The sequence below is a fragment of the Silene latifolia genome, chromosome 11 (genome assembly GCF_048544455.1).
Source record: "Silene latifolia isolate original U9 population chromosome 11, ASM4854445v1, whole genome shotgun sequence".
NCBI lineage: Eukaryota > Viridiplantae > Streptophyta > Magnoliopsida > Caryophyllales > Caryophyllaceae > Silene > Silene latifolia.
In genome coordinates, this window is record NC_133536.1 from 112,404,140 (window position 1) to 112,421,725 (window position 17,586).

A 17,586-nucleotide genomic window follows, 5' to 3' on the forward strand; every position below is an offset into this window, starting at 1 on the left:
TCCGGCTTATTATACATCTTTTGATTTCTGATAATTGCTGTAATGTATTTGGTTTAAAATTAAATGAAATGATCATTTTGAAAGTGTTGAGTTATGCTTGTTTGATTTGCTTCCATTTTTTCAACTCCATAGATCTATCAGTCATCATCAAGATCGATTATGGCACAACTTCCTAACATATATGGCACAACTTCCTAACATATATATTAATTAAAAAACAACTCAACCCACACATTAGTATAAATACATTGCATTATCTCAACTAACATGCATTTCCATTATCTCAATATATTCTCCAAACCCTAATCGCTAAAACATGCTCGATCCGATCAAGGACGCCAAAGAAGATGGAAATGAAATAATTAGAAACACATACATGGAAATGAAATAATTAGCAGAGATCTGAACGGAACCTAATGGTCGATAAAAACACATACATTGAAATGAAATAATTATAACAATAAAATAATGACGATGAAACAAACACGATAATTACAGTAACGTACGTAAAGAGACGATGAAATCAACGGTGGACGGCGAGAAGATAAAGCGACGATGAGAAAGAGAGAAAGAGACGATGAGAAAGTGTGTGTTTTGTGTTTGTGTTTGGCTTCTGCTCTTTGGGTTTGTGTTTGTGTATTAAGGTTTGTGTTTTGTGGCTGCAGCAGACTTGTGTTTGTGTGGTTTATAGTATGGAAGGTATTGACAACGGTTATTAAACAACAACCGTTGTGAAATATGTTTTAACAACGGTTATAAAAAACACCCGTTGTTAAATAAGTTTTAACAACGGGTTAAAAAAGTAACCGTTGTGATTACTTTTCACTAACTTTGCGCCAATTTTGCGCCAAATTATTAACAACGGTTGTTCATGTGTGACCCGTTGTTAAAACGAATAACAACGGTTTTTATAACCATACCCGTTGTAATTGATTTTAGTAAAATTCGCGCCATGCATTCTACAACGTCTATTGTGATTTTCGTGAATATTCGTTGTTAAAGGGGCGTTGTAGTTGCCTGGATTTGTAGTAGTGTGAATATTAGAGAGAATAAGCACAATTCTTATGCAAGTATAGAGGGGGGAAAACCGGTGGGTAGGGGTGGTCTAAGGACCCAACACATGCCCTTCAACTTTTAGAATTGTTCTTATCAAAAGAACTAGGGTGTAGATTAGGTTAAGAAGTTAATCATTGTGTTTTCCACAATATAAAATAATTAACCATTTCACCCTATATTTCTTCTAAAAAACCGGTGCCTCTATGTAATATGGAGTCCATTTTATTTTTGTCAATTGTCATTTTGTCATATAATGTGTAACATGTAACATGTAACATGTTATTAATAATATTAATGCATATTTAACAATTAAATATCATTACATATATTAATACAATTATATATAACAATTGACTAGTAATTCATGATTACAAGTATATAAAATGATTTATGTTAACATAATCTACAACAGATTGTAATTATAATTAACCGATCATTCTTAATTTAATTATTTCATAAACAAAGTATTTTTTTTGGTGAAATGTGAATTATATTAGAATAATTATAAAAGTTTGGAGTACATAGTCACCATTACATCAAACATTATGACACCATCTGACTTATACATTAATTCACGCTAGTCCACGGTGTCCAAGCCATCTGTTGAAATTTAGTCCCCCATGTGATACATTGTCCACGCCTCTGAACATCAGATTTTACTTTAGCAATGACCAGAGCAGGCAGTGGAACCCTGAGATCTACTCTACATAAATTCCGTGCATGCCATATATGATATATCAAAGCAAGAATAGCAGAAAAGACTATCTGTTTCTTCATCAGAGATCTGCATTGCCAATGAATACTCTATTCCAGAATGCCCACACTAGGCATATTGATCCCCAGCCAACTTTTCAGATCACTCCAGCACATTGCACTGAACACACAGTCATATAAGATATGCTTATGAGTCTCAATATGATTCAAACATAGCTCACATCTCCCATCAGTAATAATCCCAAATTTGAGTAATCGATCTTTGGTCATAAGCCTCTGCTGGATGCAAGCCAGCCAATAAAGGCATGTTTAGGGAATTAACTTTGTTCAATATTAGAGGATACCATGGCACCTTGACCTTACTTCCTTGCAGCCAATTGTACCCCTTAGCAGTTGAGTATATATTCTGCTCATTCCAAATCCCAGTACAAAAACCATCTTTCATTTTTTCCTTAGTTTTGCAGATCATACGCCAGGACCAACTTGAATGAATAGGAGCTGTATAAGTAAGCCATTCCTGCCTTTTGATGTAAATATGGTTAACCCATTTAATCCACATATGGTCAGCCTTGGACACCAACCACCAAACAAATTTACCTAGCATAGCCAAGTTCCAATTCCTGCAGTGCACTATTCCAAGACCCCCATGTTTCTTGTCTCTGGAGATTTTCTCCCAAGCAACATTAGGCATTTTATGAAACTGCTCAGAACCACCCCACAAATAATTACTGCAGATCCTCTCATTTTTGTACAAAACAGTCACAGGAATAAGAAAAATGAAAGCCCAGAAGTTATGCAACTGAGTCAAGACAGCTTGAACAAGGACTAGTCTTCCTGCATAGCTAAGCTTCCTGGCCCCCCAACCTCTAATTCTCATCACCACTTTCTCCACAAGCCTAGAACAGTCTCCTATGGCCATTCTTTTATTAGAGATGGGTATCCCTAGGTATCTAAAAGGAAACCGACCCTCTCTAAACTAAGAAATGTTAAGTATATAGTGAACCTCCTCATCTCTCATCCCATTAAAGTAAATATCAGATTTCTCACTATTCATCACCAACCCAGATGCCATAGAAAAGGTAGCAAAGGCTCTAAGAATAAATATGATAGAGCTCCTGTCCCCTCTGCAGAACATTAGGAAACCATCTGCAAAGTATAGATAAGTCAACCTAAGTGATCTGCATGAGGATGAAAAGTAAACTCCACACTGTTAGTTACTTCAGTAAGTATTCTACTGAGATACTCCATACATAGAGTAAACACCAGAGGAGACATAGGATCCCCCCTGTCTGATCCCTCTCTTGCCCTTAAAATAACCAAAGCTACTCCTATTGAGTGATAATGTAAACCAAGGTGTAGTCACACATTCCATGATCCAAAGAATGAACCTTCTAGGGAAACCCAAAGCCTTCAACATTTGTTTGATATAATCCCAATCAATAGAGTCATATGCTTTTTTCAAATCTATTTTCATGATGCATCTTGGAGAACAAGTCTTCCTCTTATACAGTCTCTCAAAATCTTGACATATTAGGATATTATACACAATGTCCCTCCCTTTTATGAAAGCACTTTGGTTCTCACTCACAACACTAGGCAATACTCTAGCTAATCTATTGCAATTAACCTTAGATATGACCTTATAGACCACATTGCAGCATGCAATGGGTCTAAAATCAGCCACACTCTCAGGCCTAGACTTCTTGGGGATCAAAGTAAGGGTTGTTGCATTCACCTGTTTCAGCATCCTGCCAGATGTAAAGAATTCCTGAACTGCAGCAATGAGATCAGATCCTACCACTTCATATGCATCCTTAAAAAATTGTGAAGTAAACCCATCAGGCCCAGGAGCCTTGTTATGGGGAATCTCTGCTAAAGCATCCTTAATCTCATTATCAGTAACCCTATTAGTGAGGAATTGTCTATGTTCAGCAGTAACCACATTGCCTCTTCTAACTGTTGGAACATGTACCTTTGTCACAGGTTTACATGACCCCAACAAATGCTGATAATATTGAACAAATGCTTCCTTAATCAACAACATTAGTATACTTCCCCCCATAAAGATCCTTGATGCACAAGATATAATCCTCGATAACCAAAGTACTAGTAATATAACATTTTAATTACTAAAACGAATCTCATTTAATCGAATTACAATAAGATTCAAATTCATCCTCTTATATGAAAATTGTTCAATTTTAAGGAATTAATTAATCTGTATCAATATACAATTAATCAATTTATCTATTAAGGGAATCATCCTTTAGGTGTGACCTTAAGGGATCAACTGATCACCACCGTCAAACGATAGTAATGTCAAACTCTAGTCAGCCAATCATTACCGATTAATGTTGATCAGTTGACGTATAAAAATGAATCATCCCTTTGTGTATTCTTATCATGAGTTTTAATAATGTGATTGCACTATTGTTGAGGACACATACTCAAACATTCTAGGCCTTCAATACGCACGGGTTGTTGACGGGACCCACGGATTTCAAGCAATTTTTGTCCCAACACCTTTTTAATGATAACAAAGATGTTCACAAGACTAAATTCTCCATTTTCTTCATTTCTTTACATTTTCCATCTTCTCATTTTCATTAATTTCCTTCAAAAAGCTCATTCAAAATATGAGATCCCTCCCTTTCATCTCTCATGCAATTTATTAAATGATTAAATGAATGCAAAATTACACTAAATGCATATATACAAGTTCATGGTTATTGAGGAACTCCGTTAAACCAAAGATTATCAATTAACAATTTCATGAAAAATCATCACTAATACTCAAAGCATGTAGAAGTCGGTCAAATTCTTGGGAGTGGGACATCAATAGGCATGGATAGCAACACAAGATTATGCAATGAAATAATGCACAAGTAAAAGACCGAACAAGCATGTCAAGAATACTATGACAAAAATCATAAGAGATGTGATGGATGGTAGGAACATGAAATGGGTAGTTGGTCGGTAATTCACTCAACTCGTCCTCCAATTAGTCAAAATCACCAAATTTAATGCAAGTACTCTCATTATCATCTAAGGTGATTTCAAGGGTGTCTATTTGGGGTTCCCAAATGTCCTCATATTCCTCATCCCCACAAGGAACATTATCAAAGGGGTTGTCATAACAAGGCTCACCAAGTTCAACACAATTGTCTCCCTCTAAAATGTCAGCCTCAAAGGGTAAGTTTTCACTCAAGCTCACACCCATCTCACTCTCACTTTGCCCATTAACATCAAATTCCATGGAAGTTGGGTTAATTGTTACACAAGAAGAGTAGGATGATGGCATCCAAGCATTGGTTTCACAATCAAGAATGTACTCCTCTTCATCGTCACTCTCTTCATCTATCACACCATCTTCCCAAGGAGGGGCAAATTTGTGAACATAGTGGGTAGGCTCAAGGTTATAGGAAAGTCTCTCATTCTCACAAATCTCATTTTCATCATAGTTTTCCTTAATAAATTTTTGAAATGTGGTCTTTATCGCTTCCATACCTTCCTTGGCACTCTCAAATATGTTATGTATAGTTTGCTTGAGACATTGGGTGGTTATGAACTCAACAAATTCCCAAAATGCCTCACAACTCATCTCACATATCCTACCACCACTCAAGTGAAATGCCAAGTTACGGGTTTCAAGGTTCATGCCATTATAAACAACACAACATGCTTCATAATTTGAAAGAGTAAAACCATGATGCCAAGCATGAGTCATATAATCTTCAAATCTTGCAATATATTTATCAAAAGACTCATTTTCATATTGCCAAAAAGTGAATGTAGACATGATAAACATAAGAAATAATGCACGTACAAGAATTAAAATTCTCAAGGAACCAAGATCCCTCAAGAAGAAGCACAACTAAAACTAGACAAAAGAACGATTCAAATACACAACACCGTCCCCGCAATAGCGCCATTTTGATGGAGCGTGTCGTTGTACGCCATCTAACACATTTATACCCAACTACTAGCATAGCTAGCAAGTCGGGGTCGATCCATGGGACAAATGTACTCAAATTGCTCAATCTAATTATAGTTGTGCTAAGGGTTGTCACAATTAAAATGGGTTGATGATTCTAATCTAATAAAAACAATGGAAGGTAAACAAGCAATTAAGGAAGGATGTAAACAAATGACTAACAGTGGTACGATATCAATGGTTTTATAGTGGATTCATGGTGGTGATCATACAAACAAGTTTCCATAGTTGCAAGCAATTAATGTTGTAGAGGAAACGAGTTAGTTTATGTCTTACGGTTCATAGGAAGATTTTGGTCCCGGAGCCGAGTCGTCTAGATTGTACAACACCTACAAGTCGACTTACTTTCTTCCTATTCACTTCTATGCATGGTCTAACAAGACTACAGTTGGTTTATATCTTACAAGTCTTGTTGAATAGATAAGAGATGGGTAAAAAATGCAAGGTTTCATAGTCTAGCATTTCATCAAACATAACATGTGCATAGGTTGACATTACAACAAACAAGCAATCATAAGATAACATATTAGATTAAGTATGGATCTACCCCCATGTTATAGTTCCCCTAATCCCCCACTAATCCTAGCTAAGAGATTACTCACTACTCATCATGATTATTATGCTTGCAATGGTGTCAAACATCACAACACAAGTGAACATGATGATTAAGCAAGATAACAAAAAAGAGATTAATAAGTAAATAAAGAGGGATTAAGAATGTTACCAACTTGGAGAATAAAGATGGAACATAAATAAAGAAGAATCCTTGAATAAAGATGAAAACTTGTCACTTAATCTTCAAATACATACCCAAGAGATCCAAATGTAAACAACTTGAATTGAACAAAGGAAATGGAAGAACAATAGAAGAAACCCTTTGATTGATGGTGGGGAGTTCTCAATTCCCCAATACAAACCCAAGAATTCTTCAAATACCAAGCTAAATCTAATATTGTATGAGAAATTATTGAGGAAAGATTAATTGTGTGATTAAAGAGTAATCTATTCTAATCTACTCCTAATGAGAGCTTAATCTAATTTAAGGAAGCTTAATCTTTTGATTATTACAAATGGAGTATATATAGTGGTACATCATTAGGTTAAGCAAGGGTAGATTAGTAAATAATAATGCTTAAGTGTTGAATAGAGCTTTGCAAGTCCCGATGGACATGCGCGGATCATGTAGCAACTCTCGAGGAAATCTGCGTGTCCTTCCCTGAAGCATGCTTGGTCCTGTAAGGGAATCCACTCGTCCCGAGAGAAAAAAGATCATTCTGAGCCTCAACCCGAGCGGGTTGAGATTATCCCGAGCGGGTTGAGCTGTAACTCGCTCTACTCGAGCTTGACCCGAGCGGGTTGAGCTGTTGTCGTTGACAGATGGCGGCTTTTAATGTCGTCGTTGAAATTTGTGAAAATAACGGATTTGAATTTCGCTATCTTGCTTTTGCATTTGAGAAATGACGGTTTTTATTGCCGTCGTTGAAATTTTTGAATTTCGTGCAATTTTTGAATTTCGCCATTTTTTTTGAAAAGTGACGGTTTTTATTGCCATCGTTGAAAATTTGAGAAAATAGCGAATTTTGAATTTCACTATTTTTGTTTGTGTATTTGAAATGACGGTTTTTATTACCATCGTTGAAAATATTGAGAAAATAGCGAATTTGAATTTCACTATTTTGTTGTTGTTTGAAATGACGGTTTTTATTACCGTCGTTGATATTTTCAGAAAATAGCGAATTTAAATTTCACTATTTCGTTTTTGTATTTGAAATGACGGTTTTTATTACCGTCGTAGATATTTTGAGAAAATGGCGAATTTGAATTTCTCTATTTTGTTGTTGTTTGAAATGACGGTGTTTATTGGCATCATTGAAAATTCAAAAATTTGTGTGAGAAATTGGGCCAAAGCCCAAAATTTCGCTGAATGAATCAAGGAGCGCCTCATTGAGGCGCGAGTCTAGCTGCGAAAGAAGGGAGCTTCCTTTTTTGTGTAAAATGACGCGAGAATGGGAAGCTCCCCATTCTCTTCATCGTCTTCGACATAAACACAAAAAACCCGAAAAAAGACGCCATTTTCGACCTCAATTCTTACTTATTTTCGTGCCATTATCATCATGTCATCTCAAGGTATGTAAATCCTCTTGAATCCATTTGAATTTGTTTGTCTTTTTGTTAACTGAATTAGGGCGAAACCCTAAACCTTCAAAAAATCGAATTGGGCGTTTTTGATTAGGCCATTTTCGAGTGAAATTGATGATTGCATTAGGTTAGAAACCTGTTTAGGAGTATAGGGGTGCTTTTACTTTGCATTTTGGTCCCCGTTCCCGCTCCCTATGCTCGAAAAACGCGAATGAGACGGTAAAACCGTCTTGTTTCACTATGTCAAGTTTGTTTGCTAGAGTTGTGCGCCCCACTTGGTTGTATTGTATTCGGGGAAGACCGTGTTTGCCATATGGAACCTTCGTTGGGTGCCGTGGGCAAGATTTTGAGTTTTTGCCTTTTGCGACGGTCTTATGTCTGGGGAAATAAACGTCTGTTTCAGCTCAAATTGAGTCAGTTTGTCTTGAAATGGACCTTGATGGTAGTTTAGGTCACTTTGAGACGTAATTAAATCACGTTGCTTTGTCGTGGTCGTATTTTTAAATTTTGACCTGTTTGTGCCCGAATTGGCGTAAAATTGCCTTTTTGAGCTGTGAAAAATACCCAATTGTGTCGGGAATATTTTTTGGTTGTTGGCAGACCTTGTGTGGACCTTGAGGCGTTGGGTGGTTTTTGAAAATTTTTGTTATCGTTTTGAGTCGTCTTTTGCTTGAAAAGAAGGGCGAGTCGTTTTTTGTGCGATTTTTGTGAAATGTTTTCGTTGGTTGGGTTTGGGCGAGTTTGCCCTTGTTTTGTTTTGCAGGTTTTTTTTGGATTTGTCCATTTCGTGCCGTCATAGTGCCGAAATTTCGGCTCACGTTTTTGTTTTGTCCTGATTGTAGAGGAGTGTTCCAGGCCTACTAGGTCCGTTGCTGAGACCTTGGGGGAGGAGGATGACCCGGAGGAGGAGAGACGATGTTGTTACTAGAGGCGACTACGACACCTTTCGGTTGTCGAGGCTTGCCTGGTACCCGATTGAGGTATTTTTTCCTCTGTTCCTTGTTTTCATTGCCTTTTGATAGAAGGGTTTGTTACCTTCGATGTGTATCTACTTTGTAGGGGGACGATGCACTGATGAGGACACAGCCCCTAGTTTTCACGACACAGACCACCTTTCAGGGGCCGGGTGGTGAGGAGCTACAGCTGGCATGGAGTGGTGGTTGACTGTTTTGAGGGTGAGTTTCTGATGATTGAGGTTCAACATCGGGGTAGCGCCCTGTGTCATCGCTCCTTTGCACCGCCGAATTCTGACGATTGGAGGTCCACGTCGGGATGATGCACTGAGTCACAATCCCTGATTGTCATGTCGTCCGAAGTCTGCCAGGCATTGTTTTCCTTTTTGTTATGGAGTATGAATGAGGTATTACCGTCATGGTAACCACCTCTGCTTCCGCTGTTACTCCTTCGCTTTCCGTGTTGCTCCTTTTCTTTTCCTATCGAAAGGATAGGGAGTGCTTAGTTCGGTAGGTGGCGGATAGCCCCCAGTTCGTTGTTTTAGGCAAGTGTCTGTATGATAAATACTTGTACCGGATCCTGTTATTATGGTCAGTCGTTTGTATCGAACGTGTGTTGATGTATTTTGCGTGAGGCGGTTAATTACATATGTGTTTTTGGATTGTGGCTTATTTGCGTTTTTGGCTTTTTGTGTTGTGTTTCGGAGAAGCACTGTCGGCTGCTAGTTCCCCTTTTACTTTGCATATGCTCCTGCATTTGTTAGTGTAGAAAAAAAGCAACAGGTAGCACATACACATAAACGTAAACACGTAAAAGCATTCGAAGGAAACAAAAATAACTACGATGACTCGAAGTTAAAATTTAAATTCAAACTGATATTTTGAAAATTCTGCGTCAGGTCGTCACGTTTGGTTTTCTTAAAAGAAATTAATTTTAATTTTTGAGCAATTAACTCGTGTTTGAATTAGATTGCATCGAACTTTGCTGAAATTGATTTGTAACTCGAAAAACTAAAACTCAAACCGTCACAGGTGAATTTTAAAATAGATTTTTGCCAGTGTATTTGATTTGATTTTTGTGAGATAAAGACTCGAATTTGCAAGTGCCTTAATTTTTGAAGAAAATTGACGTCGTGTTATCAATTTTGATTTTGTGAAAAAAGCGGAAAAAAATTCGGAATTTTCGGCTGACAAGGAAATGATCCGTCGCGGATCGGGGCGACTAGCCCTCCCCCCTTAAAAAAAGGGAAAAAAAAGTAATCCGTATGTTTAAAGCTGCGTCATGGAAACCGTGTTGGATTTCGTAAAACGTGAAAACAAGGGAATATGAGTGTGAGAAAACACAAAAAATCCTGGATAGGCCCAAAGAGGCGCGAGTCTTGTGGCGGGAGGTTTGAGGTTTGAGGAAAAAACACAACTTGAAAGAGACAAATCAAGGTGCAGATCCTGAGGAGCAGCCCAAAGAGGCGCGAGGCCACGGGCGATGCAAGTCAGCTTCCCCTTTTTTTGGAAAAAAGTTTTGTATAAATACGGACGTTTGTGCTTCATTTTTTCATCATCCAAAACGTGAAAAACACCTCCACAAAAACCTTTCTTCTTCTTCCACAAAATTATTCATGGATGCTTTCAAAAATAGGTTGCGACATTGGTGTCTGGATTTGACGCCTCCCGAGAAGTATCAACTCGTTGTTATGGGAGTTGGTCAATTGATGGTGTTTCATCAAGTCAAGGTGCAATCCTCGTTTCTTGAAGCATGCTCTCGGTTTTGGGATTCGAAACATCATGTTTTCGTTTTCCCGAAAGGTGAAATTTGTCTTCTTGCCGAAGAAGTAGGTGCCATTGGTTGGTGGATGGTTTGTGCTCTGGTGCTTCCCCCGACTCGTTTGTGTTATAAAGAGAAATTCCGTTCAATGTTGGGCAAGTCAACTTTCTCCTTGCTCCTCATGGTGTGGATATGTTGCATCTTATCAACATTTTCTCAAATCAGTTGGATGTCAATGTCTCGGAGATGGCTAGGAGAAGGGCTCTTGCCTTTTGCCTACTGCATGCATGCCTCCTTGTTGATGCCTTGAAGAAGGAGGGGTCAAAATGATATGGTAGTATGACCCTTGTGAATGTGGTTGAACAAATGGAGCATGGGAGGGATCGATCATGGTTGGTGCTTGGCGAGATCATCCAGGCTTTGGACAAGAAAGGCTCTTGTGGAGAAGCTCCCTCGTTTGGATCTCCCAGGATCCTCCAAGTATGGCTATTGGAGAGGCTAAGATATGTAGAGCCTCCGGCCGGTTCTTCTTCTTATTCCTTCCGTCACCTTACTATGAGGAAGAAGTTGTACTCGGATATTTTTGCATCGACTGAGGCTTATTGGACCTCGAGAATGGTGGAGGAGGGTGGTCCTCATATCCGTTGGGTGGTGCCATGGTGGCACTTGAGGTCCTTCACGGGGTTTCCCGCTTCGGTTGCTAGTTCTTGTTCTTTGATGGCGGTGGGTTTGAAGGTTGCTTCCTTCATTTTTCCCAAAAGGCTTATGAGGAAAATGGGGCGTCAACTAAAGGTGCCCGCTCAAGATACTCTTGCTCAAGAGAGTGTTTTCCAGAACTCCGAGCTTGTGGAGGTCTTCGAAAGATGGTGGGCCACTTGGCCGCTTTGGGAGGTACCAAACCCCGTTGCCACGACATGGGTAAATCCCGCTTATGTAAAGTGGTCAAGAGCTCAAACCTTGGAGGAATGGTCCAAATCTCGTAAGGACGAGGTTGTTGACACGATAAAAGAAGGATTTTTACACTCTCATACTTACATGCTTGGTTATGGCGAGTGACCGACGTAAGTGTAACAACTCGTTTGGTCGGAAAAAACTCGGTTTAAAACTGTTTTGGTAAGTAAAAAGAGTGTTTTAAGATTAGTGACGGTGTAGTGGTCGAAGTGGTCGGTCATGTGATTTAATGCACGATGACGGTACCAAACAATGTGTAAGGCTTGTATTTACGATCGGTAGGTCGTAAGTACGCGTCGAATTGTGACTTAAGAAGTCGAGTCGTGAATTTTAAGGGAGAAAAGAGGACACTCGCGTCAGTTCTCAAATGGGGGCATTTGAGGGGTATTTATAGGAAAATGAGTGGTTGTGTGAGTTTTGAGCGACGTGGCCACCTTGGCTGCTCAAAGAGGCGCGAGCCACGTCGCGGGTCTTCGAGTTGTCTTGTCGCTTTCACAGAAGAGCAATCATGATTTGTTCTATCCTAGGATTTGTAGTCATATGTTTGGTACTTGACCATTCATAAATCCGGGAAATCTTAGCATAGAAGGTTTGAAATGTTTGTTTTTTATGGTTGACTCAGTTTGACTCGTTGTTGGAGTCGGGATTTGAATTTTTGAGTCGGTTTTTGGTCCGGTGTCGGTTTTGACTCTAGTTAGTGTCATTGCGACCCCGTCGTCGTGCATTAAACACTCCAGGTATTTTTGAAATGTTTTATTTTCGAAATCGTTTTAAGTTTTCCGACGTAAAGTTGTACACAAACTGTAGATCAAACGCCGCGATTCCAAAGCATGTTATAGTCCGATAATCATCGGGTGTTTGTTGGAGTCTCAGCAGATACTGAGTATCTACACGACGGCTAAAAAGGCGTGCTTTTTGAAATGGTTGTAGAAAAGCGGGTTTCAATATCGTCATTACAATGACCTAGAGAGGCGTGCTTTTTGAAATGAGTGTAGAAAACCGGGTTTGAAAATCGTCATTACAACGGCATAGAAAGGCGTGCTTTTTAAAATGGTTGTAGAAAACCGGGTTTGAAAATCGTCATTACGACGACCTAAAAAGGCGCGCTTTTTGAAATGGTTGTAGAAAACCGGGTTTGAAAATCGTCATTACGACGGCCTAGAAAGGCGTGCTTTTTGAAATGCGGCGGTCGGCGAAAGACCGAGGTTTAAAACGGCCTTTATAACGGCGCAAAAGGGGTTTTTGATAATTTGAAATGACACGGAAGGACTTATGATCACATAACACATAAGCACTCGCAGTTTCATTATATTATGCATAATGTTGACACGAGTTTTGGCTTAAAAGGTGGGTTAGACAACAAGCGATCAAACCCCGATTTTTGACACGGGTTGGTCTTTGAAATTTTATGAAGGAGGCAAGGCCTACATGTCCATGGGTCTGTCTTGGGGTCTTTAATTGTGTGAGAAGTCTGGATGAGAGGATCAGTAATACTGCAGCTAATCTCCGGGCTTTATTAGATTTTAGTGAAGCAATTACTATGGCTGGTTTAGAAGACATGGTCACCCATGGATTCACATTCACTTGGACTAATAAGCAAGAGGAAGGGGAGTGGAAATAGATGAAACTGGATAGAATACTTGTTAACACAGAATGGGCTGCTGTGTTTCCTCACTCTTATGCTGATGCCTTAGCTGCTGGGGTTTCTGATCACTCACCCTTAGTTGTTATTGTGCACTCCAATGAAGCATCCAGACCCAAACAGTTTAGATTCCTTAACTATTGGGCTCAGGACCCTTAATTCAATGACATTGTTAAGGAGGTTTGGCAGGATAATGTTAGAGAGTGCACTATGTATAAACTAGTGAGTCATCTAAAAGTGGCTAAGAAAAGACTAAGATTGCTACATCAAAAATCTTATTCTAGTCTATCTGAGTGAGCAAAGAGGAAGAAAGGTGAACCGGGAGTGTTAGGGCAAGCATTAGAGGGACCCCATGAATGCTTTTTTGATGCTTGAGGAAAAAGAGTTATGTCTACAATATTGTAACATTAAGAATGCTGAGCTAAGTGCTGTTTATAAAAGGGGAAAAGCTCATGGCATACAAATGATGGATGCAAATACCTCTTACTTTTTTGCAAAGGTGACTAGTAGGAGAAGTAGTTGTCATATTAGCAAGGTGAAGGACAGGAATGGCAATGATTGCAGTACTTTTGACACTATCTTAGAAGCTTTTCTTCAGTACTATAAGCATCTGTTGGGGACTTCCAATGCCATTAAGGAGTTTGATCCCAATATTATCCTCAATGCTCTTTAGTACTTATGACTATAGGCCTATTTCCTGTTGCTCAACCATATGCAAAACCATTACTAAGATTCCTACTAATAGGCTAAAGAGAGTAATGCCTGATCTAGTAGGGCTTGAGCAAAGTTGCATTTGTCTAGGAGAGATCTATTGTAGATAATACCCATCGGCTCATGAATTGGTCTCTGGATATGGTAGGCGAGTTCTTCCCTAGGTGTGTTATAAAGGTGGATATAAGGAAAGCATTTGATTCTGTCCACTAGGATTTTTTGAGAGCTAGTTTGCCTTTGTTTAGACTACTGCGCGAAATTTTGTAGTTAGATCATCACCTGTCTGACTTCTCCAAAGTTCTCTCTTAATATCAATGGTACTTCAGTGGGATACATTGCAGGGAAGAGGGGATTAAGGCAGGGTGATCCACTCTCACCTCTGCTTTTTGTGCTATGCATGGAAGTTTTATCTAGGATCTTAAGGAGGCCACAAGAGCACCCCAGCTTTAGTTTTCACCCCAAATGTTGCAGGATAGGACTTTCCCATCTTATATTTGCATATGATCTGCTGGTTTTTACAAGAGGAGACTATCCTTCTATTAAAGATGTTGAGGCGAGCTTGCACTTGTTTTTCGAATTCTCTTGATTGACACCTAACCCCTCTAAAACTAACATTTATTTTGGGGGAATTCATCCTGAGGTAAAGGAGTTGATTCTCAAGGACACAAGTTACTTGGAAGGGACATTTCCTTTCAAGTATCTTGGAGTTCCCCAGCATTCTTCCAGATTGACTAAAGAGATGTAATTTTCTCTTCTGGCAAAAATAAAGAACAAGATCACTCATTAGGCTAACTGTAATCTTTCTTATGCTGGAAAGGTTCAGCTCACTAATAAAGTTATTTTTGGCATTGAAAGCTTCTGGTGTGTAAGTTTTATGTTGCTTAAGGGGGTAATCCATGAGATAGAAAAACTGTGTAGGAGGTTTCTATGGGGCTATCAGAATTCACACAAACTAATATTCTTTGCTTAGAAGAAAGTTTGTAGAAGCAGGACACAAGGAGGATTTGATATGAAGGAAATCTTAAGCTGGAATAAAACCTTGCTGCTGAAAATGTTTTAGAAAATTACCACTGCATCTCTGATGTGACTCATAGTTGAACATATTTAGTCCCCGCATTAACCTCGTTCCCATGCTTTCTAGCATATAATAGGGTCATTTCTTATCTTTAGTATCCCATTTTGCATATTCTATGAGGTTTTGTGTCCTTGGTAGGAGAGGATTGTTAGCCTTGCATTTATGGAGCAAAATGGAGCTAAATGGATCGCATCTAATGACCAAGCATCGAAGAGGAGACCGACACTCGAAGCCTAAGCAAATAAATGAAGTGAAATGAGCAATGATGAAAGATCAGTGAATCCCCAAGACAATCCCCACGGATTGTTAGGGAGCCAAGAACAAGAGAAGAACCCTGTACCAGGATCCGACCGTCCTAAGCTCTGGACGAGCGTCCTAGAGCCAGGATCCGAGTGTCTCCAAGCCAACCCGAGCGGATTTTCTTAGGGAAAACAATCATGGGATTGATCTATGCTTAATCTAATATGCTTTCATAATTAATTTCTTACTTGTTGTGATTTCAACCTATGCACATGTTATGTTTGATGAAATGCTAGACTATGAAACCTTGCATTTTTACCCATCTCTTATCTTTTCAATGAGGCTTGTAAGACATAAACCAACTCGAGCCTTGTTAGACCATGCATAGAGTTGAATAGGAAGAGAATATGTCGACTTGTAGGTGTTGTAAAGTCATGATCGACTCGGATCTGGGACCTAAATCTTCCTAGGGATTGTAAGATATACACTAACTCGATCCCATCACAACAATAAGTGCTTGCTTCTAATTGATAACATGTTTGTATGATCTATTTCCATGATTCTCTTATGAACCCATGACACCCTAGTGCTTTTAATCAATTGTTTACAAACCCTTTTAATTGCTTTACTTTGTTTTCATTACTTTACATTCATCTTGTTGAATAGTTAGATTACATCTCATCTCAACCCAATTTTTGACACCCTAAGACATAGCTACTTGCAATTGAAATTTCAGATCGATACCCATCCCTTGGGATCCGAACTTTACTTACCTCTTTACTAAGAGTAGTTTGTGAAGTTATAAATATTCTTTTGGCTGGTAGCGACAACGACATAAGCCTAATCTCGCCACACCAAAAATGGCTCCGTTCGGGACGGTGTTCAATTGATTTGATTTCCGTTAATTGTTTTTAGTTGTGTCTTTTTTTATCTTGGGGAACTCAATCTCCTCAAGGTTGTTCTAATTGTTTTCTAGTTGTTTGATATTTTGCATGACTAGGGGATCACAAGGTAATTTATTACCTATTGATTTCGAGATTGAAAGGACCTTAACCAACAATAAAAGAGTTTGCTAGAGGTCTGCAAGAGTTGTAGGTATTGGAGAGATTGTGGACATTCAACCAAATAACATTGAGTTTGTCAACCCTTTTGCATGAGAAGGAGAGGATAACCCAATTCAAAACCAACCACAAAATCGACCCACAATGCCTATATTTTCATCTCATTCCGTACCAACCGAGGAAAACCTACCAAATGGTACTCCTACACCACCACATTTAACCGGTAATTTCATTGCCAAATCCGCATTCATACAATTAGTTGAGAGAAGTCAATTTGGAGGGATGCCTAGTGAAGATCCTCATTCACATATGGAGACGTTTTGCGACTATTGCGATGTAATTTCTCAAACCGGAGTTACTCAAGACCAAATCGGTTGGGTATTGTTTCCTTTTTCTTTAATCGGTACCGCAAAGCAATGGTTGAAGAGCCTAGACAAGGCTACCCTTGGTATTGATTCATGGAAGAAGCTAGCACTTGCCTTCTACAAGAAATTATATCCTCTGGGAGGAGAAGATTGATATGTTGAGAGCCCAAATCAGGGTTCAAGCAAAGGGATGAGGAATCATTATATGAAGCATGGGAGAGATTTAAGGACAGTTGTCCTTCTTGTCCACACCATTGGCTTAGTGAGTGGTTCCTTGTTCAACAATTTTGGAATGGCTTATATGAAGACTCACGTAATGTGCTTAATATGGGATCCAATGGGATGTTTACCGAAGTTGATGACAATCAAACATGGGCCAAAATCGAAGAGATGGCGGTTCATAATTCCCAATATAGTAGGCCTCGAAAGGCCACTAGAGGAGGAAAGCATGAGGCAGATTCCATCACACAATTGGGTGATCAACTAAGTGCTCATATCAACACCATCAATTTGAAGTTTGAGAAGGCCATGGCTAAGCTTGATGAAGCTTCCAAATCACCCACAAAACATGTCAATGCTATGGTGGCATCATCCTCAATTCCAAATGGAGTATGTGAAAGTGTTAGAACTTTGGGACATGAACAAAATGAATGTAGGGGAACAAATGAACAAGTAAATGCTTTCCAAACATACAAGAATGGCACCCCTTATTCCAACTACTACAATGAGAATACCAAATTTCATCAAAATCTTTCATACAAGAGCCAAAATGTCCAAAACCCCCAACCAACATACACCCCACCTCCAATGAGAAATCAAGCTCAAAGACCCTTTTTCAACCAAAGCCAAGGATATCAAAATCAAACTTCCTACAACCAATCCAATGACCAAGGCTTTGATGTTCAAAAAGCGGTCCTCCAAAT

The 17,586-nt window shown here is 39.0% G+C and overlaps 1 pseudogene; it reads right to left on the reverse strand.

Annotated features, from left to right (window-relative positions):
* Positions 1–16,826: 16,826 nt before the first annotated feature.
* LOC141616015 (small nucleolar RNA R71) lies at positions 16,827–16,923 on the reverse strand (annotated as a pseudogene).
* Between the last annotated feature and the right edge of the window lie 663 nt (positions 16,924–17,586).